This window comes from Rhea americana, unplaced genomic scaffold, assembly GCF_003343005.1.
Source record: "Rhea americana isolate MKP2758 unplaced genomic scaffold, rheAme1 scaffold_2, whole genome shotgun sequence".
In the NCBI taxonomy this organism is placed as follows: Eukaryota; Metazoa; Chordata; class Aves; order Rheiformes; family Rheidae; genus Rhea; species Rhea americana.
In genome coordinates, this window is record NW_028186149.1 from 16,921,306 (window position 1) to 16,943,844 (window position 22,539).

General features: G+C 37.8%; 1 protein-coding gene across 13 annotated transcripts in view; it reads right to left on the reverse strand.

The window, feature by feature from the left end:
- FRRS1 (ferric chelate reductase 1) overlaps positions 1 to 22,539 on the reverse strand; it is a 166,383-nt gene that overhangs the window by 27,661 nt on the left and 116,183 nt on the right. For 12 of the 13 annotated variants that reach the window (XM_085303640.1, XM_085303639.1, XM_085303638.1 and 9 more), the window contains 2 exons: positions 4,052 to 4,188; positions 467 to 647 (listed from right to left, as the gene is read on the reverse strand). The gene's annotated coding sequence lies outside the window, so the exon portion shown is untranslated. Of the gene's footprint in view, positions 1 to 466; positions 648 to 1,465; positions 1,486 to 4,051; positions 4,189 to 22,539 lie in introns of those variants that run through there. The other variant, XM_085303633.1, reaches the window with a different exon arrangement.

Below are 22,539 nucleotides of genomic sequence, written 5' to 3' on the forward strand. Positions count from 1 at the left end.
GGGAGGGAGAAATCATATTAGGACCATTTTTGCAGCAAAGATGCTAAAYATAGGTGGTAGTATATTGAAAGTGCTCAAAATATTTGTCACTTCCAAAATAATAAATGGAATATATAAATGGAGAACATACACAGGAAATGCACATCAATTCCAGTTCTCAAATAGCAAGTCAAATAAGCTATTATGAATATTTAATAGAGGACATATACAATATTTATAATTTATTTATAATAGAAACAGGAAATTAGTTTATAAATATATGAATGAGGACATATTTTGGACCGCCAGTGATTAAAATCAAAATTACTCTTATGTATACCACAGACTGGAGATATTTACATCTTATGGATAAATATCCCAGCAGATCTGGCTTGCATTTTTCACTGTTTCACAGATGATGCTAAAGCTCTGGAGCAGTGCATAATCTGARTTGTTGAACCAGACAAGAAATTAAACTCAGTCTTACAAGTCACAGAGTAGATCCATCTTCTCCAGAACGTGCAGCCATATCAGAGGCAGTCCTGGGAGCCCACATCTCAGTTCATTCTCTCCAGTCCCAGGTGTCTTCTGTGGGAGCAGACACCATTTGCTCTTCTACGTCAGCGGTTATTTAACAGTTAACAGTCTTCAAGGCATAGTTTGCTCTCCTGCAAAGAGTAAAAGGTATTGTCCTTGAGAACATTATTTACCAACATGATTTTTGGTTCATCGACAGCTGCTGTTATTAATTATTTGGCTGACACTTCTAGGCCCTGGGGCTACAAGCCATAACCCTGCTTTGGAAAGGCAGAACATGAAAAATGGGTAAAATCACATTGAATAAAACCCACTTCATTTTGTTCTGTCAGTACTGGAAGAAAGGCACAGCTGAACACTGATACTCTCAGGAGCCCCAAAGCTCTATTCTTGCAACTCTAGGCGAAGCATACAGACCTCACAGATCTATTTAGCAGTATTCAGTAAACTCAGCCATTCTTCCACAAATTCTTCCACTGCAACATGCAGTAGAGATGACAAGCAATCTAAAATGGACAGCTCCTTTCACTTGAAAGGATTACTAAAATCTAAAGAAGTAAAAGAAAAGTGAACTGGGCAGAAACTTCTGAGCTTAGGCTCACGTCCTCCTTTTCACCACCCACTTCTGCGAAGCTTAGAAGTGATCTGCCAGCACACAATGTTAGACTGGGAGGAGGAAAAAACCTCAGGAACGTAGACTTTAGAGAAAGCTGTAGGCCTTCATCTAYAGGTTACCTACAAAAGCAAACAGAATAGAAGGAATAGACACAAATTTCCCATTCATATATCTATCATACACAAACAGGGCCAATATTTCAGCTTCTGCAACTGCTGAAATCTCTGGAATTACCCGCATTTGCTTTAGCTGTGTCAAGCTTTACACTTGCACTTGCATCCATTTGGGGGTCAGGAAGCTCTGACCCTGCTGCTGGATCTCCGCTGCAGAAATGGTGTGCTGAGGCAGGGATCCTGCAAAGCCACAGAAACCTTGGTGTAAAGAACCCTCTGCAGTTGAGTCCTTGGATCACAGGAACTATGGGCATAGTCTGTTTTATACATGCACAATGAATCCATAAGTCTCATCAGTATTTCTAGGGGCTGTGGTAACATAGATATCTATTAAACACTAATAATTACCATATTGTTATGTTTTTATTCTTGCAGTCAGGTGCATTATTTTTACTTTGAACTTTCTTGAAGTTTTTAAAGATGTCACTTCATCTTCAAGATAATCCTCTTTTATACATAAATTATTCAGCTTTCAAAATTAGAAGCAATAAAGAAATTGACAGCTGGAAAACAAAACTACTYGTCATTTCTATCAGTTTGAGTTTAGCAGTTACTGAAGCTAAGATATGGGATAGAAACATCTGAGATTTAAATCCAAAAGTATGAAATGTTTCTTCCTCTCAGCCCAGACATTTCCTTTCGGTCAAGGCAGGGTAGGAGTTTGGTCTTTTAAAAACATGATCCTACTCTCATGTGTCTGTGTGATTCACTGATAATTTGGCTATGCTAAACCAACACCAGCTATTCCAGCTCCGAGAAGGAAACCACAAGAAGTAGGTTTGAGAGACCACACTGAAATCCTCAAATCTCAAAATACAAGTACTTGAATCGAAATCAAAGACAGCTTTATTCAAARTYCACTGAAGTCAAAGGAAACAGCATTTTAAAGGAATTTAGATCAAATCTGTCTGAAGTCAAGAGCTGCTCGCTCAATGTCATTTTTGTCATCAGCAGTTTTTTTTAATAGGAATCCAAACAATTATTCAGTGCCTGTATTTGTATTGTTGCAAATCTACATTTCTCAAAGCGATTTTGAGCTCTCAAGCTATGGTTGTGACTCAATCACARGCCTGAGATTCCCATCAGCACTAGAACACTATTCTGAATCAGTCATCGTAAAACATCTACCACCGAGTGTTACAAGTCCAACTGTGTTTTAAAGACTGACTTGCATTAAAGAATCTACACAATAGTCAGAACTGAGACAAGGCTCCGTGCAAGATGACTGCGATGTAAGTGAAAATTCCTTCCCACTGTTTGTTTCCATAGTTACCACCAGGAATATTATGCAAGAATTGGCTTTTTTTCTATTTTTCCATCCTCCAAGTCTTCTCCATTCATTCCTTTTGCAAGATGATGTCAGGAAAAGCAGAAACGTACGTTTCAGTGCAACATTTGCCCAGGGGAGTGCTCATTGTCCCCAAAAGATTTGTTCAACACATGATGAAGCCTGTACGCTATCTGCCCAGGTATGGTGATCAGAGCTGGGTTAACGCCAGCTCAGCTGGGCATAGCCATGCTGTTGTTACACTTCCCAGMTGTAATGTGGACATATCAACAGGTTTGTTCAAAAAACCCTCACCCTTAGTGTGGAAGTCATTTAGAATAAAGGCATTCAAGGAGCAGTCCACCTGGCTCTGATGGACACAGTATGTGTCCAAATCAAAGAATTGTTCCCGTTCTTGCACTTAAAATTCTTCCTCTCCTTCTTCTCCCTCGATCAGCTTAATTTTCTCCATCCTTGCTGTAATTTGAATTATGCTAACCTCTCCAAATCCATGGACTTAACCAGGTTACATATACAACTAGCTATGAAAAACATTGGCAAAAAACATTACCACATGTATTGGCTTATCTATTCATGACATCACCCTGGAATTCTTTTTTTTTTTCTTTCTTTTTTTTTTTTGGTAGTAAAAGTTCTTCACTACTCTCAAAGTAGAGAGGAAAACCACAAAATTTCAAAATAGGTAGAAATACATTAGAAAATCTGGTTCAAATGTGCACCTCACTAGATATATTTGCTTTGTTTAAATCTAGGAAATACAAGACTTTGCACTATCAAATCAGATCTTTGCACTATCAAATCAGATGACAATGGCCAAATTAAGAATTAATTTATCCTAGCATAATCTGAAGCAACTTCACTGCATTCAGTGGAGCCTTACAAATTACAGCTGCTGTTATACCAGATTCATGCTCAATGATTTCATAATCACTTTAGTTCAGTCACCTAACAACTAAATAGTGCTGGCAGCTCTCTGAGCATTATTTTCCCTAAAATGTTACTGAATTTTTGTTTTCTGGAATATGACACAAAGGATCACTATATAAGTGTAATCAGTGATTTTTAATTGCTTATTCATTTTACACTTATTTTTGGTTCTCAGGCCAGGTTTCTATTTCCAACCCAAAACACAGCTTAATATTGTTGTTATTATTAATCATTTGATCAGAGCTGTCATTGTGATTTAAATTTCTTCAAGTTGATGCCCCAAGGTTCATGCATGCATTTATAAACTTAAGGGTAGATTTTCATAATGCATTATTGACAGCATTTGCATCTTTCGTGTAATTACTCTAGCTCATACAAAAATATAKGCATAAGGACCTCAGAGTACAATATTTTACTTCCTTCGCTTTTAAAACATTTGTATTGACTGTCAAACTGGTTATTTTTTCATCAATTTAAATATAATTATTTTTGCAGAGACTCTATTTTATATTTACAAATATAACCACTTACTTTGGTTTGCCTGGCAACTCCTCTGGTTGGAAAGACAACAATAGGTGATCTATGTCTCCCTTCTTCTGCGTGTCCCAAACACACCTCTTTGAGTGCCAGATATCAAGACCTGAGTGAAATCAGTTCAGCACCTTAAACTAAATTAAGAAAATTAAAAAAAAAAAAAAAAGAGAGAGAGAGAGAGAGAGAACCCAAGTTGATCAACTGGCCACTTTTGAGTTGCATACAAATCTAAATGCTCACCTGTCCACTATACTTCAGTATGAAACGAGCTAAATTAATGATTTACATCTTATTTGTAAATATAATATTGCCCCCCATGGGTTTGAGAYTATATTTGGCAAATGCTTTTGGTTTTAAATCAAGAGTAATCCAATATACTCAGCAGTATCTACTTCATCTCATTTTAATACACAAAAAACAAATACTTACTACAACCACCTTTTTGTCTACAGTACAGGCACTCGGCTGTTCSAAGTTTTAAGACCACATGGATACTTTGTCTCCACTAGGGGAGGGAAAGGAGTTTGAAAAACTTCAACTCAGTTGCTGTGGTCCCACTTGTAAGAGACTGATACAACATGCTCATGATGATTCAGATATGTCCCTCTCGCTGAAAAGGTTAAACATTGAATACCAACAAGCTATATTTCCTCTGAGATTTCGTTTATAGCACAGGCAGTTAAGTGATGTCAGGAAGCTAAGTGTCTGATGGCTAGTTTCAAATGCACAACCTTCTCCATTCTTGCAAATTAATTAAGGCTGAATTTCCAACTTGGAGGCAGGTCACTTGCTACTGTGCCTGATTATATAGAAATGAACTCAATGTGACCGGTAGCACTGCTAGCATTCCCTCAGAAATCATCACACATTTTCCCCCTCCCCACTGGAACCCCTGTCAGATGTGCCCTACTYCTATGAGCTGTTCTTTAAGAGAAAAATAAGGTTGGATCTAAGCCAAGTCCTTAAAGTTTGAGCAATACAACCATAGTATTAGTTACTGAAAACCATAGTGTTCTCCAGCWCCATGTAAAAACCAAAGGTGTCATTGCAATTAAAAATAATGAGATAATGAGGAAGTGAGCTTACAGCATTGCTGAAACATCTTGATGGACTTTAACTTTTACTGTCACAAAYGATATAAATGTGTATAGTTGCAGGCAACATCTTGAAAAAAGTAATCAAGAYCTTGTGTGTTTTCTGTGGCTTTTAAGCGTTGATGACCTGATGTACAGATGGAAGTTACCAATCAAAGGAAATGCCTGCAGTCATCTGCAATAAGCTGAGAGTACCAAAAGGAAAACAGGCAGATGAGAGTTTGCAACTTCATTTCATTTGATAGACTATGAATACCTGTAAAACAGCCATATTTTTTTATTTATACATATTTACATATTTCATATGTATGTATGCATGCGTGTGTGTGTGTGTGTGTGTGTATAAAATCTTTCTCTATTCTCCCATCTAAATGTATACTATGGGTCAAAATTATTTTCTGCAGTCACGTTCCAGTCATCACTGGATGCTGGAGGCATTCATTTCCATGAAATACCACATCTACAGCTTTTTTCTTCTCCATCGTTTGCAATATTGGTCTAACCCAACAGTTTCAAAGGACACTGGATTGTACCCTTACACAAAGCATTTAAACCTCTGCCAATTGAAGCACAAAAATCTCAGTAATTTCTGCATCTTTGTTGAACATCCACTGTTTCAGCTTCAGTAAAATGTTCACTGCCTTTACTGCACTAGAGAAGATTCTTCTTTATATCCATGTTTGAGTCATGATTATAGGTTATATGTATGCAGTTGGGAGACATTAAGTTGCATGAACTTTACCATTTGGGACAATTCAAAGCAAAAAATCAATTGCAAGTTCTTCATGGATTCAATAATCTTTTCATTCCATTGATACCTTTTTATTTTACTTCACATGGAATTGTTGGCAGGTTTTTTTGAGTCTGCACTGAGAAAATGAGTACTTGCATAAAACCAAAAGATTTGTTTGCATGACAGTATATTGCTGTAACTTTAAGTATATATTAATATATTTAACATAAAGTTGAATAAAGTTTACCAAAAAACAAACAAAAGTGGGGGGCAGTCAGCTCAGCTGTTCCCTCTTGCTGCATTTTCTCTTTTGTTTATTCACCTGGCAAAGCACAAACTCTTTTCTCAGCAAAATTCTGCCAATTTTATCTTAGCAGGAGGCCAGTATATTTCTGTATCATAGAACRTCTACATAGAACAATACCTACTAAGAACACTTGAAAACATGATATTTGTAACACAGTACAGACAATATATAGAAGAGGATATTACTATTTTGTGATATARAATATCATTAGTATGCAAAATATAAAGTTATAAAAGAAAAAGAGACTGCAGCTTTTAGTACAAAATAGTCAAATCACAGCTCTCCAATACAAAGAACATTCATAGCCATCAATAGTCATAGAAAGAGCCATGTGTTAGCTTTTCCAAATGGCTTAACTAAAGTTTATGAGAAACTGGGAGGCACTCTGCAAGAAAAACAAGCCATAGCACAAGTCCATGCAAATTATCAGATCCTGCATTGAACATCTAGTTGCACAGCCATCCTTATCTTTCAATAGCTACAGAAGATACAGCTCAAGGAGATGGAGACAGAAATAGCTTGAAGTGCCCCTTCAGCAGATTTGCGGTCTCTGAAGGCTGAGGCAAGGCTGAGAGCCTGTAAATCTAAACCTCACTCGACTTCTTGCACCAACATGCTCCCAAACCTGTCCTAGATGGAACAGCCAGACAACCTGGGTCCTCCAAACTACTTCTCTGCTAAGCAGCTTTTTCAAGGCCTGTAAGSTACAGATTGAATCCAAAGAAATTGTGGCCTTAATGGCAGAAGCCAGGGTATGGACTATAAGACGGAAAAATAATACGTCACTTCCAAGTCAAGCTAATATTAAAAGGAAAAATGTACACCTCTATTTTAAATGTTTTGCTGACATTTAAATGAACAGAGTTAAGAGACACTTTCTTATTTTATTTTTAGGATATCAACATGATGAAATTAATCTTAAGGGTTATTCTGAACTGCTCAAGTAATATTATAATTAAGTGGTCTTCTATCATGCTATAGAGCACTGCACAGCTATGAAGAAAGATATATTTGCCTTTAAAAGTTCCTTTAGCTGTGCATCAGGACTCAAAATGGCCCAACTCTGATTTGGCTGACTCCATTAACACCTTATTTGGTGCTTCAGAATGTAGTAAGTTAAAAATATAGACATTATAAATTGTATTTTAATTTGATTTTATCTGTTCGTTATTTCAGACTGTAATTCTTATCTTATTTAAGGATACACCAAAAACAGTTGCAAGGTATAATTTGAAATACCTTTCCAAAATCAAGAAATCAAATGCTAAAACTGTAATATTGTGAATTTCCATTTGGGGGGAGAAGTATTAAAAAGTTGTTTTGTTCCAAACCGAAACGAAAGCAAAACAACATCCTTCATGAAATGGAAATTCAGAGCGTTAACCAACGCTATTCAGTGCCTGTGTAAGAGGTGAGAGTAGAGTGCTGCAGAAGCTGTGTCATTACACACGTCAATAAACAGCTGAAACACTGCTAACCGATATTCCACTTCCCTATATGGCCAAGATGTGCACAAGCAGCATTGCTGCATGACATCTTGCATTTTATCACCTAATTAGGCACCCCAAAGAGAAAAAAAAAAWTAAAACCGTTCATATCTGAATACAGTCTAAGTGATTTTCCAATTKCATTCGGACTTCTATTACCCTAAATGCAAGTCCAGACACTGAATATCTGAATATGTTAATGTATTCAAGTGCAGCAATTGTCGAGATTCCTCTCCTTCTGGAAAAGGCTACTGGCTTATCAGAAAGGATGAGAAAAATCCCATGACACCTAGCTTTTATTCTCTGCCCCCCCCCCCCCTTTTTTTTTTTTTTTTTTTTTTTTTTTAAGTACTGCAGTGCAGTGTAGTGGAAAAAGAAAGCTTACTGAACCTGACAAAGCCAGATTTCTCCTCGAGATCAAAGCAAATGTACAGTCTGCAACAGAGCAGCTTTGCCCTTCTCAACAGCCTAGCTTGATGAAGGGAAATATCTACAACATGTTCACAAAATGAACTGAGCAAAAGAACTGACTTCTGAAAAAGCCTGGATAGTCTCCAAGAGAGAAGGCACTGGTTGTTCACCGAAAAGTCTCTCTTTTTGGGCAGCACAGCAGCAGCAGCCGGGCTGAGGGCAGAACAGTCAGCAGCACATCCACCTGGCAGCTGAAATAATTACATCAACAAGTATTGCCGAGTTATAAAGGACACGGCAATACAAAAACAGCAACTAAAATGTATCCACCTACAAGTTTATACTGTCATGTACATTTTACGTGTGCCTGACCTAATGCACACCACAGTAAGGACTGAGTGGCTCACTATTACAAGAGACATACAAGAACCAACACTCAAATCCAGGACCTACCTCTCCCTTTTACTCACCACCATCCCTCAGCATTCTTCAATTCTGTATTTCAGTAAAACTGGAATTCACTCTTTCCTGTTAACTATGGCTTGATACACACAGCACATGTCCCTGATGCACTATATTCTGTTTCTGCATCATTTATAATGTTCTTTGAGATTAATAATCTTTTGTGCTTGTGGATATTGTAATCGGGCTGAATGGAGGTTCAAAGTAAAAGCCAGATATGTCACAAAAATTAGTGCTAGAATGGCTTAGGGAGAAAAATCTCCCAAGAGATGGGAGACCAAGCAGAAATATTGATACAGTAATGTAAAAAACTCCTCAACTGCTCAAGTGTCCATGGTTCGGAGGATTCTCMAACAATGTCAATACACAAGGCCTGGATCAAAGTGGCTTGGTTATAACGCAGCCCCGTTCATGACTGTGATGTTCGAGACCAGGGCCAGGTTGCATCTGATCTGAGGYCTTGCAAGAACATCTAAAAACATCTATCATGCAATTTCCTAACAATTTCTATGCAATTTATTATCAGTTTGGTCATGGAAAGAAAGAACGATAAAAACTTTCTCCTTCAAAACACACAACACTGCTGCTCTTAKGTTCTTGCTAAAAAACTGCAGCTACCACTATGCCATTGAACACATGAAGGTTTCATATAAATCTGTCCTTAAATATCTCATACCTTTCTTCACAAAGAAGGCTGACMCAAAGCTGTAATTTTTGTTTTACCTCTTTTCATCCATGTCAGCTACAAATGAATACACTCACACAGACGTTTTGTGATACCTCTGATGAACTGTGCTACTCTGGTGGTACCTTTCACTTCAAAAAGCAAGCACAAAGCACCAAAAAGACATTAGGAATAAAAATGATCAAAGCGGACATGATATTTCTGTACTGCTCTTAATGGTTAAAAATTTATTATCACTCTCTTTTTACTTGCATTCTGTTTACTCTTGCAGACCAATTTARGATTGCACCAAAATACTAATGTCAACTTCCACTTTCTAGGTCAAAATGAGACCTTGTTTATGGATCCTCCTGCAGAACAGCTCTAAAAGGCAACTTGGGAAACAAATCATTAAAAAGCTGTTCATGTTGTCTCATTTGAAGTAACAGCACTATATTAAAGCAGTTGTGTGCCTGACAAAGTAAGAGTTTACAAGAAAAGTACTTCAACCAGTTACCTATTTAAAAGATGGAGCTTTGTCAAAATACAAGCTAGATTAAAAGCCAATATACACTCTGCATCTCCGTGAGAGTTAAAATGTAGAACTCTTATTAAAAAAAAAAAAAAAATAACTCAACAAGCAGAAGTAGCAAAAGTTAGTTCTCCTAAAACATGTCTACTATGTCTCTGTAAGATGAGACATAATTCCCAGAAATCTAACCAGTTCCGTTAGGAAAAAATGCAAGTGACCAAGACACTCAGACAGAAGCTATGCCAGTCAATCACACATTTTTGGCACGTGTTACCAGTGACAAACATCCTTATAAAATACAGTAACTTAAAACTGCATTCTTCRTGTCCAATGTGCCCATGAAATTACACTGGAGTAACAGAAGATAACCACAGCTCATGACTGCAGGAAATGCATTTGAATGTAGCATGTTGAGGATARAGGATATGCCCATAACATGTCTTATTTTGGCCACAACATGGGATGATCTATGGGTTCAACTCAAACTTTGTAATAACCGAAATGAAATAGATTAAGAATAGCTGCAAAAAGAACAGATCTTTTTAAAAAATGAGTACAAGAACTACAAGATGGGAAAATCCTCCAGTCTTGTTCAGTTTCAATACCAGAACTGTTAAAAAGAAAAAAAGAAATATCCCCCCCCAAAAAAAGCAAAAAAAAACAAAACAAAACAAAAAAAACCACAGAACAAAACAAAAGAAACACAGCCACCCTGTAAGGAAACTTTGTGCTAGAATGAGGGGRAAAAAAAAAGTCAAAAAGTCACAAGAAGAGCATGCAAAGGCATGCAGATTTAATGTTATTTCAGAAGTCTAGTAARCTTCTACCTTGATGTAATCATCATCAGCTATTGTCAGTGCAGAGTATTAATTTAACRTGGGGTAAAGTGCCCAATACTAAGACTATTTATACATTCTTTCTTTTCATTTTTAGAAGACATTTCAGAAGATAATTAATGAGACATTGCAAGAMTTTCACAAGTAAGTTTGATACCTACTTCATAGGTCTGTATCTTAAAAATCACAGCTGTCATGGGATTCATTTTTGTAGTAACTTAACATTTACCATATCTTAACTGGTCTTAGTTATGATTAAAATAGTTTCTATCTGTAACTAGCAGATGATGAGAACACTTTCACATGTTTTCATAATGGATGGATTGAAATCACACTTGCTTTCACTACAGTTTTGTCACTCCTATTTCTACATAGCAGAAAAACAAGCCAAACAAAGCCAGCATTTTCTTAGACCCACTGGGAAGACTTCTCTCCTAGTTTTGTTTTTATTATTATTATTACTCTTTCTCTCTACATCTACTGCATCCCTGTAGCTGTCCGCTTCATCCTAAACCCTTGCTTCCCCAGCAACACTGAGGACAAGACTGAGTGCCGTCATTTCCAGAAGTACAGCTCTTGGACGAGCTGTCATTCAAACAGGGAGATGGTCATGATTTAAAGTTCCCACTTTCTAGCAGATTATTTCCACACCATAATCTGTGAGTGCAGAGTTCTGCCTCTTTCTCTTTAGCATACTACATTTCTTCTTGCTTGTTAGCAGTGAATTTCACACTAAAATTATTCAAAACTTCAGACAAATCTATTCTAAAAAAGTCCCTCTTTTGCAAAAAGAAACAAAACCTAATTCACGATGGTCAGATATACACTTTCCTTTACTTTCTCCTTTACATTACAGAAAAGCCAAAAGACACTAAATTTAAAATACATTGTTTCTGTGGATGGCTTTTTTTTTAATTTAAAACTTTATTCTGTTTTTTTTTTAGGGTGGATTCAGGTAGTTTTCCTTTACTTTTAGAATAGCACATACTTAATATGTTTATTCAGTGGTTCTAAATAAAACACACTCACTGAGGTGAGTTATTTCTTTAGCAGACCAGATGGCTCATTCAGATATGACATTTAATTTATAAAGTTTTGTAAGCACTTCCAGAGGGTTACATAGATACCATAATGAATCTCCATGGGCCCCATCCATGAAGGACAGGCTGCAGGCCCACATATAGACACAAACAGCTTGCTGTGAAATAATATACAGAGGTAGTCGAGCAAAAAGCAAAAAACAATTCATAGATACAGTTTTCCTCCAACAGTAATAAAAATCTTAATAGCTTCACATTGAAGAGGAATRGCTGAGAAAACAGAAACCAAAAAGCATTTTGCCAGCCCACCACAAGTGCACTTCTTCTGGACACATCTCCCCATYGATTATGCCTGGAAAAATGGAAGCGCAGCAGTGACTTGAGTCTGCTCTGGGCTGCCATGGTCTGCCACGCGCTAGCCCTAGGGAGAGGGTGTGAGGGTCACACACATRTGGTCATTAAAGTACAACATGTCACCTAAAATGAGACACTATTCAGTTATACAGAAAATTATATTGCTCAAGATATAGCCATGGTATCTGAGACTCAGCTGGGTGGCAGTTTACAGAATAACAATCCAAATACAAATTTGTACTGAAAGATTACTTTATGTTTAAATAATCCCATACTAACAATRTTGTGGAAATAAGGCATAGATACCATGCAGACTCTGAACAAGAATACCAATTCTCCTTTTTCCTGCGCTTGATGCAGTCTCTCTCATTGTCACAGCAGGTAGCAAGAGTAAGTATCACAGATTCTGAATAATATTTTCATAAACGACTAAAAAACATACAAGGCAATAGAGAATCAGATGGAACGGATCTGGGAGCACCAAGGTTTCAACACTGCAGGATTTCTCTCCTAAAATTTAAATAGAAATATGCTGACCAGTACTTTATCCGTATTAGTTACTTAGCGCATTGGAAAGTCTGTGATTTTTTTGGAACAAATGTCAYTTGCACCTTCAGCTTTGCTCAAGCAGAGATCTTAAATGTCTTCTCTCCTGCCTTCTGCTGTAAGAACGTTCACGACAACAGCAGCCTTTCCTGGAAACAATAACACTAAAAGCATAAGCCTGACAGCTCTGTAAGGGTAAGTGCCTGTCAAACGCAATATGACAATCAGATATTCATCCATCCATCCATCATGACACAGCCTAAAATTATTATTTTTAAAGAAATCTTTGGTGKTGTTAAAATTTCTTTATGCAGAAACATAATTAATTTTTTCTACATTAAAAGCTAGTTAAAAGAGAATTCTTACAGTGTGCACCTGTTCTTGAATCCGTATGAAAAGCCAGAATACCAATGAAAAGACATTTTCACTTCTGCGAGCCTGAAATGTGTTTTCTTTTCTCGTCCTTGTAACCACAGCAGAGAACAGAGCTAAAGTAACATTATATTAGGTCAGGATGTTTTAATAGCTTTCATTATTTCCTTCAAAGCCACAGTGGAAAGTGAGAATGTCATTTAATAACCAAACTGTTCAATCTTAGTAGTGAGGTATAGTCGGTTTGACCTTGACTGYTCCTCTGAGAGGTAACAATAAGCCCCCCAAGCACTGGTGAAAGGGCACAGGATCACCCTATAATTTGAGAAAAACACTATACATCAGGAGGCGCGTTGCCTTCAATCTAAGCTGTCACATACTTCAGTATCTAATCCTAATTTTTATTGCATTTGGAATGTGTCACTCCCTTAACACAGTGACTACAGCTACTCCAAAACTCTCTCCATGAATGGGAGTCTTGCAGCTTTGCATACTAYTGCAGTACTAATGCTGATAATGATTCTATTAAGAATCTTTTTTAAGAAATAGCATTAATAGAAAAATATAAGCCCATTTTTTGCAAGCAGAGATAAAAGAGAAGAGTGCTTGGACATCTTTAATACTGATAGTTTTTACCTCAATTCCCTACAGAAACACTGCCCAACAGAGCCAATAATCTGCCAAACACTGTGCCTTTGACCACACCTTTACTGAAAAATATATGAAAAAGCTATTATAAGTAATATAAATGAAAAGTGATAGCAGAGGAKGGGGAGCTGATAAAAAAGAATCTAGCAACAGGAACATGATTTAGGCTAGCTGCAAGTCCTGGAACACTTATTTTTTTCTCACCAAAAAGAACAGTTAATATAATATGGAGAGTGATTCTGATCAGAATAGAAAGAAGAAAAAATTAATTTATTTTAGTTGATAAATAAACTTTGAGATTTTTACAAATGCTAGCAACTGCACTGTGTGTATGTGTGTGTGTGCACACCCTTGTGTCTTAAGAGTTAAGATTAAGTGCTCATTTTCAACCATCYGTAAACGGCACTGTAAGAACAGATTTTTCAGTTTTAGTGCAGTACCTTGCCCTAAGATCATCATGACTATACTGCACTTGACTGTGCGGTACCATGTTTGAAAATCGTATACTTTATTATTTGAACATCATGAAGACAACTTTAATACTGATAAAAACTTTGTAGTAAGCCCCTAAAATCTGAAGAATTCTAACATGGAAGCCCAGTTTTAGATATTTAATTAGTAGGTTTGTTTTCCAATTGAGGAAAAAGTATACATTTTAAGACATGGGCTCTTGAAAATAGGCTGAGGGCAGTAATTTCAAAGTAGAAATGGCAATGGTACAGAGCTGGTGTCCAGGCTGTACTACAACACGTTTAAACATCCAGACTTGGATTCATGATTCAACTAAAGGCAATTCCATTTTTCACTATTAATACCAATTAAGTACAATTTCATTTTCAGAAGCACTGCATGCTTGCACCTTCTATGGAACTGATGAAAGCCATGGATAACATTTAGGTTGCTTATTTAGATATCTGAATTTGTATCAACTTCAAAAACAATGAGCTTCAAAGTATATTATAAAAGACTAGAAGGCACTATCTGAACTGGAATGGATCAGACAAAGAAAGAMGGAAAGACTGGAAGTAAGCATTGTACAAGATTTAGTCATTACAGGACTTTCCCAGGCATTTGGCTAATGCACAATGGTTATGAGAGTGCTCAGAGAACCATAYAGCCTCAGGTCATGAGGGATTTGCTTTTCACAGTGGGCTGTCCCAACAAGCTCTCCTCAACTAATAACACCTCTCTGTCCCGTTTCTTAAAGATGGTACCTATGGGCAGCTGCGAGGGCCAGGGAGTAAAGACTTAAGGATTTAGGCTGATCAGAATTCACTTTAATCTTTAACACCCTTCAGTAAGGATTTACATAAAATCCTCTCTCTAATACTTTAATTCTAAGCCAAGAGAAACAAATTCTGACCCACGGAGTCCAGAAGACAAATTTAATCCATTTGAAGATTTGTCACACCTACAAAACATTAGCCAAGTTGCTGGTGTGAAACAGCAAAACTTTCATTAAATATTGTTTTTTGAGCAGAAAATTTGATATCAATCTGTCTGGGGACACACTGATCCAGGATATTTTGAAGAGAATCTATTTAAACTATAGGTCACGGAGCTGACAACGAGCTGACCCATAACAAGTTCTTTTCTTCCACAGACACTAAAACCTCCTTGAAGAGTCATCCTCTTGCCAGGACTAGCACAGCAATAGCATGAGGAAGTGTCTAAAGGAGCAGTAAGAAATGGGAATAGAAGAGAGCCAGAACCACACAGGCTGGAACGCTGTATTGACACACAGACCAAGCACCGGTTACATCAGGCTTGAGCCCCAGAAGCATAAATAATTTCTGAACTGTAGCACATCTGGTATGTGTGAAACTTTCTTATCCTATCTCACTTAACCAACCCCTTATAAAATACTTAAGTAAATGCTTCTTAAGTGAATGCTTAAGCAAGGGGGCTGGGGCTTCACTTTTGCTTAGATGTCCTATAATTTAAGGACAAGTGAGGAACAACACTGACAGCTGATTGACTTCATGAATCAACCTAGGAGAAATATCTGGTGCAGCAGAATAACAGAAACCTTGGAACTAGTTCACAGCTAGCTTTCCACATAAAAACAGAGTGTGAGCCACAGTATGCAGCTAAACAATACGTAAAAAGAATACAGTTATAATCCTGGCCCTTGTATYTACACTAGCAAGAATCTGAAAACTCAGCAACATCGATTCATAGCAGTCCCAGCAGCTACTTGAAGAAAGCGGTGTCACAGCTGTGCTGCAGACGCCCCCAGAAACCGCAGTGCCCCAGGGTAATGCCGACGGCCTCCAGCCGCAGGAGGAGCGCCTGCAGCGCTCCCGCGCCCACCTCTCACGCGGGGCTCCGCCGCAGCTCACCCACAACAGCCGCTAGAGCGGGCGCCCAAAGAAAGCGCCTGCTGACCCTCACGGGGGTGCTGACTCCCCTGCCTGTGGGCTCTTACCTCTGCCAGCTCACCCCAAACTCCCTCTGAAGTCAATGCAAAAATACAGGTTTATACAGAGGGCGATTCCGAGCTGCTAGCAAAGGTCTCGTCTCCACCGCGCTGCCCAACTCACTTTACTCTGCAGATCAAGCACTAGCACTTTTATATTCAGGATAAAGGCACAGTTTRTCCAAGATAATTCAGTACAGTGCCAGTGTAAAAGCTTTCACGGAAGCACCTCTCTGAATAATGTCAAGTTTTCATTATAATATTTTGGCAACTACATCGCTCCAAAGAGTGACAAAACAGAAGGTCTGCTGCCTTTACTGAAGTCACTTAAATCACAACAAATGTCTTATATTCTTTACAATAATATGAAAGTAAAAAAAACAAATCTAGTATTAGTTAAATTAGAAATGAGTATGAGAGTAAACTTAACAGTTTTGGAGGCAGATGAGAATTATTTTGATCGAAGTATTTTCAATCAAGAACATTGAGTTGTCAGAGATGAAACATTTTGTGGAAAAAAGACACTAACAGATCTCTTAAATAAGAGAAATGGAAAAATATCTCCATAGATATMCAAATAGTTCTTGCTGCCATTTTCAAAACGCACAAACAACCCTATTTTTAGTTCAAAATTCCTTTTATAGCTAACAGTCAAAGTTGTAATAAAAAAAAATCAGGATCAGAGATAAAATTAAATATCCTAAAATCATTTAAACAAAATGTTTCAATTGCCTTGACTGATTTTTCCTGATTCTATGTTCATTAATATATCAAGAGTTCTAATTTCAGTCTCCTAATAAAAGCATTTGAATACTAAACACTTCTCAAAGGGCAAAACAATTTCCTACTCTGTTGTAAAGAAATTGCTTTTATTAAAAATTGCTCTTCTTGGTTACAGCAGTATACAAAATCATGTTTTTCTTCTGTTCAAAAAAAATGCATCAAAGAATAAGAACTCTGTCTCCACAATTATGCCTTTCACGGAATAAACATTATGTGCGGGGGGGAAATTATCACAAATACATAATTGCTTCATTTCCAGTAGGTGAGTTGCCTGTAGAATATCTTATACACAAAAAGCTGCCTAAATTGCTTTTCTTTTGCACTTGTGTAAAATGCACAACCATTAGAAAAAAGCTGATGGGGATAATGGCAGGCAGGCTAAGCATACAGCAACTGGCAGGAAAAATTCTTTTCCAAATCCAATGTATTTGGCAGGCAGCTCTTTGGAACACACATATTAGATGGCATTTATACTGGAAATCAGGGAAATGTTCTGGTAACAAGCACAATCTTTTACATTCTGAGAAAGCCCAGAATATTTATTTTGTACAGCCTGGTCACCCATTTCACAAATACTTTCTGCTAATATTTTCTGAGAGTTATCTAGAGACCCAACTGGTAGATATAGTAACATTAAAGCCAGGTAGGGGCACTTCAGAAACAGCTGAGAAAACAACTACAGAATCAGAAAACAGTTTTATTAGTGAAAAAGCACAGATAAGTTTTCAGATCCTTCCTGGTTTACAGAACTGCATGAGAAGTTTAGTTTTTAGAAATACAAGACCAATTCCCTGAGAGCCTTAAGTTAATGTTTGACTTAGTACTTATTCAAGTAAATCAGTCCAAAGTTCTCAGCTGGAGTTTTCCTGCATGAAGGTAATGAACTCTATAAAGATTTGGTGGATTAAGCACATGGATTTTTAATCATATCTGTCTGAGTCCATACTGTAATTTAATTTGTATCCAATGTGCCATTCTCACCCTCCAAATCTAGCGTTTGCCATGCAGATGCTTTTTTCCATCTTTTCACTACTATTAAAAATAGATTTCCATACTGGGATCTCCCACCATGCTGTCTGCACTTGACAGTGTGCCACCCACACAGTTTTGTGCAAGTGGTAAACCTACAGTATTCATAAGCTCTCTGAATTGCAATTCAGAATATTTTCTATAGCAGATGTTTTTCCTTCATATTTAGTAAGATTAAAAAAAAATCAAGCACAGATTAAAAAGAAAGATGATAGTAATACAATTGCAGCCAGCTGGACAGTAGAAGGAAAATCTCCATTCAAAATCATCTAAGAGATCAGCACCCAGGACTAAGCCTAGACTCTAAGAAATGAGACCATCCTCTACYCCTACTTTTTAATTCAGCTGACCTGATTACGAGGGTGCGGATGGTCTAAGTTTTCCCAGCTTGCACCGCTCTAGTGGTTTAARATGGCTTAAGATACAATGGCTGAACTTCGGTTTACAAGGCAAATAACCACAGGTGGGTTAACACAAGCGGCTTGTGCACCATGACCTATTCAGGTCATTAGAAACTCCTGGGTGACCACATTCCCTGTCAGGTAGTGCTGGTCATTACCATACAGCTGTCACAGGGATTTTCATCTGCCACTTAGGAGGGATTTTAAGCAACGATTTTTCCTTCTTATGGTAGGAAGGTAAAAATACATTCAAGCAAAAACATTCTCTGCATAAAGTATCCATGTCCATCTCTACCGAAATTTTCACACAAGTTACTTGTTCTGTAGCTCAGACCTCTCCAGGCCAAGGGCCGAACACTGCTAAATTGTGAATTAGAACAAGTAAATCTTTATTTACATTGAATTCAGATAACCAAAGTATTTTCAGTGCTAAGATGCAAGAGTCAAATCAGAGCTCTAGTTTAACTCCACTAGCTTCTGTGGCAGCTACATTTGTAACTAAACCTAGCTACCGGATTTTTAAAAATAAAGACTAGTACATTATGCCACTGCTTAACCCAACAGTCTGACCAAGAGATGTTAAAGGACATCAGCAGCTTTAACTGAGACCCACAGGAAGTGAAGCCAAACGAAGCGTGCTCTGAGCACAGTAAAGGAAAGATATGAGAAAAATGTGTTGAAACTGAGCAATTGACCTGTGTACAGCAGTCCTTGGTCCCTAAGTTCTGGCAAGAAAGTTACTGAAATGTTAGAGTAACAAGTAGTAGTAAAACGGTAGTGCTGAAAAACAGCTTGCTACTTGAAGAAAAAAAAAAGTGTGTGTGAGAGAGAGAGAAACCAAAGGAGTAACCTTGATGCATACCTGACATTGTTACATGTATTGATATAATTGCTACTTAGTTGGCACAAAAAATTCAACATTCAGTTACTGTGAGTCAATTTTCAAAGACTGTGGTGTCTACTGCATGCAGGTAAGCATTCAGGAGTAAACACGGGCACACACAGACTCTGGGTGCCTCAACAGACCCTCAACAGCACCATGCAGTGTACAGTCCCACCGCGCTTTTACTAGCCATCATAGGAATTTATGAGAACACAAGAGTTAAAAACCAAAGTACCCAGAATAGGGAGTCAGAAAAACAAACTCTAGAATCAGCTATCTGAAATACAAACATAGGAACACTGAACTGAAAGCACATGCTCAGCCATTCATTTCATACGAATGAATTTCAAACAGGGCAGAGTCCAGCAAGTGCTGCCTAGTGTAGCAATCATGCACTCCAGTATATCTAATATTATTTGCTACAATCCTCAGAACCATTTTTTTCATCTTTTGCCAAAGCTACAAACAGCACTGGTAYAACACAGCAACAGCTGTGTCTATATCCAGCACAGTAGATAACTATAAAATTGTTTCTTTAAAGCCAGTGACTTGAATGGAACTGCAAGAGAGTATTCCTACTGCTCATGGAAAAATACAATATTCCTGTGCCGTGTACACAGCACTCAGTTTTCTAAGGCTTCCATGTAATTTCATTGTGTTTATATCTTACAGCCTACTTGTAAATACAAATATACTCGAGAAAAATGAGATATTCTGTGTTTGATCTTTGAGCCAAATCCATTCTTCACTTAGACAAGGCCCCTGTTGACATTAGCTGAACAAGGACTTCAGGAATTATCTCTGTCTTTCATCTTATCTTACAGGTTTTATTAGAGCTGGCTTCCGACAGATATCGATTACTCTAAATAAATTTGAAAATCCACCATGTCTCCACATCCTGTGCTGATGTAAACAGTTGCAATTCATTAATAACAGATTTAGGAAGTCAACCACTGATGTGCAACAGCAATGAATTTGTCTCTTTCTGATTTCAATACTGTTCTTTATCATTAAAGATATGATGGAAAAATGTCAGGCCTGGAGTGAATGTTATTTCCTATTTCACTGTTTTTTTTTTCACTGAGACTCAACCTGATCTAGAGTTAAAAAGCAAATGTAGAAGATTAAACATCAGTCATTACTTTGCAATACTTGAGACCCTAATTAGCAAAAGAAAATAAAAAAGAAAAGAAAGAAAAAAATCCGCTACATTCAGGTACACCTAAGGTGCTAGGGAAGCATTAAGACCTTAGTGATCATGCAGCACATTAATACCTGTGTTATGAGAGCAGTTTAACCAACACTCGCTCATGCACACTTCACAGCCAGACAGCATGTTAGTGTGAAAGGAATTACAAATCCAATAAGTCAGAATTTTTTTTACATGAATTTTTAAAGTCAGTTTTGGAAGACAGCAAAACTACTGTATACTTAATCCTTCCCTAAAATCAGAGCTTATTTAAGCTTGATGCACAAAAGAAAAAATATTCAGAGATGTTGAATATAAGTTTTCTACATCATTTAAATGCTKTTTCACATTAAAGAGGAATGTAGAAATATGGGTAAAATAAATCAACAGTGCCAAATATATTGCTTTGAACATATCTTTCAGCTCTGTTATATCTTCCAGTGAATCATGGCCCTTGCAACAGGGCAGGCTGGGGCCTGAGCAGCTGGGGAGCAGCTCTGCTGAAACACCCCCGGGGTCTGGGCTCGGGTTCTAGTTTCAGTTTCCAGTGTTCCTGGCAGCAAAAAAGACCTTAACAGGAGCACAGCCAGGAGAAGGAGGGAAAGGATTATCCCCTTTTTGTAGCTCTCGCTAGACTGCATCTAGAATATTGTGTCCATTTTGGGCTCCCCAATACTGGAAACACACCAACAAATTGGAGCCAGTTGAGCAGATGGCCACCAAGATGGTTGGGAACTGAAGCCACATGAGGAGAGGCTGAGGGCAGGGGCTCATTCAGCCAGCAGACCTCACAGCAGCCTGCTGGCACCTGCAAGGATGCTATCAAGGAGATGGAGCCAGGCTCTTCACAGCAGCACATGGCAGGAGGACGAGAGACGACAGGCAAGAGGCYCAGACTAGATGTAAGGAGAAACTTTCCTACCATGAAGCAAGTCAGGCAGTGGAATAAACTGCCCAGAGAGGTCGCGCCATCTCCACCCTTGGAGGTTTTCAAGACTAAATAAAGACCCAAGCAACCTGGTCTTAACTTGCAGCTGACCCTGCTTTGAGCTGGAGGTTGGACTACAGACCTCCCAAGGTCTTTTACAACCTGAACTATTCCATGATCCTATGCTTGGCAATAGGGCACTATTATTACAAGGTCATTTCTTTGCAAACATAGTAAAAGCATCACAAAATTCTCTCTTCTATAACTAATTATGATTCTAATTCTAAAGGCTCAAAGTCCTCCTGAGCTTAGCTGGGTCATTAGACTGGTACAAGACACACTAGCCTGTATAGCCAACAACATACAAGGAAGTGGTATCAATAGCATCAGATCTGGTCATGTTTGTCTCCCCAGCCCAAATGGCCAGATACTCATTTACAGACTGTTCATACCAAGTGCTTACCACAAGTCCAAGTAAGGCTTGAGTTATAATGAGACATATTAACCATTCTGCTCTATGCATTTCTATCTATAACTAATATTGCAGATCTGATCTGAAGGCAGTTACATGATTTATCTACACATTTTTCCCCCATCCCTTCAGTGTCAGCCTCAGTGACCAGAATCTAAGAGCATTGATTCTATTTGATTTCCATTGCAAACATACCTGTTTAGTGACTGACGGAGTCCATTCCTGTGAAAGAGCTGCACATTTATCACAGATTTGTAATAAAAAGTACAGCTTTTAGTTCCTACAGGACAAAAAGCAACTAGCATATCCATGTACCTATATTACCTACTTTCCCTTGAGCTTATACTAAGCACTGTTCCTCTTAGACATGCCATCCTGCCAAAGACCACCTAATATTTATTTGCTTAGAATTCTTCAATGTGTAGTTTATATCATCTCACTTCTATGCAGAAGCTACAGCACTGACACTTTAAAATCCTAGGGAGACAAAAAATGATAAAATAATGACTATAGAAACAAATACCCCTCACAAGTGCAGTAAACTGTAGAAGAAATATCATTCCTTCTCATTCATGCCTGTAAGGATTGGCTGGGCAAACACAGGACTAGATGTTTGCTCATAATGGTTCTGCATGAGCTGCTGTGAAATAGGCTCTAGAGAAACAGGAATGAAGCTGAAGTGCTGTAAGAAAATCTCAGGTATTGTATATTTTATGTCTCCGTAGAGATATCTCCTGGTAATGACTGGTAGGAAACAGCAAAGAACTACCAACTCTCTCCTGAATATTTCATCAGGAATGTCCATCCCAGAGCTCTTACCAAATATGGAACAATTGTGTTGAATTCATTTATAAAGTATGTTCAGTGAATTGCATTTCATATTTACTCTGCCTAG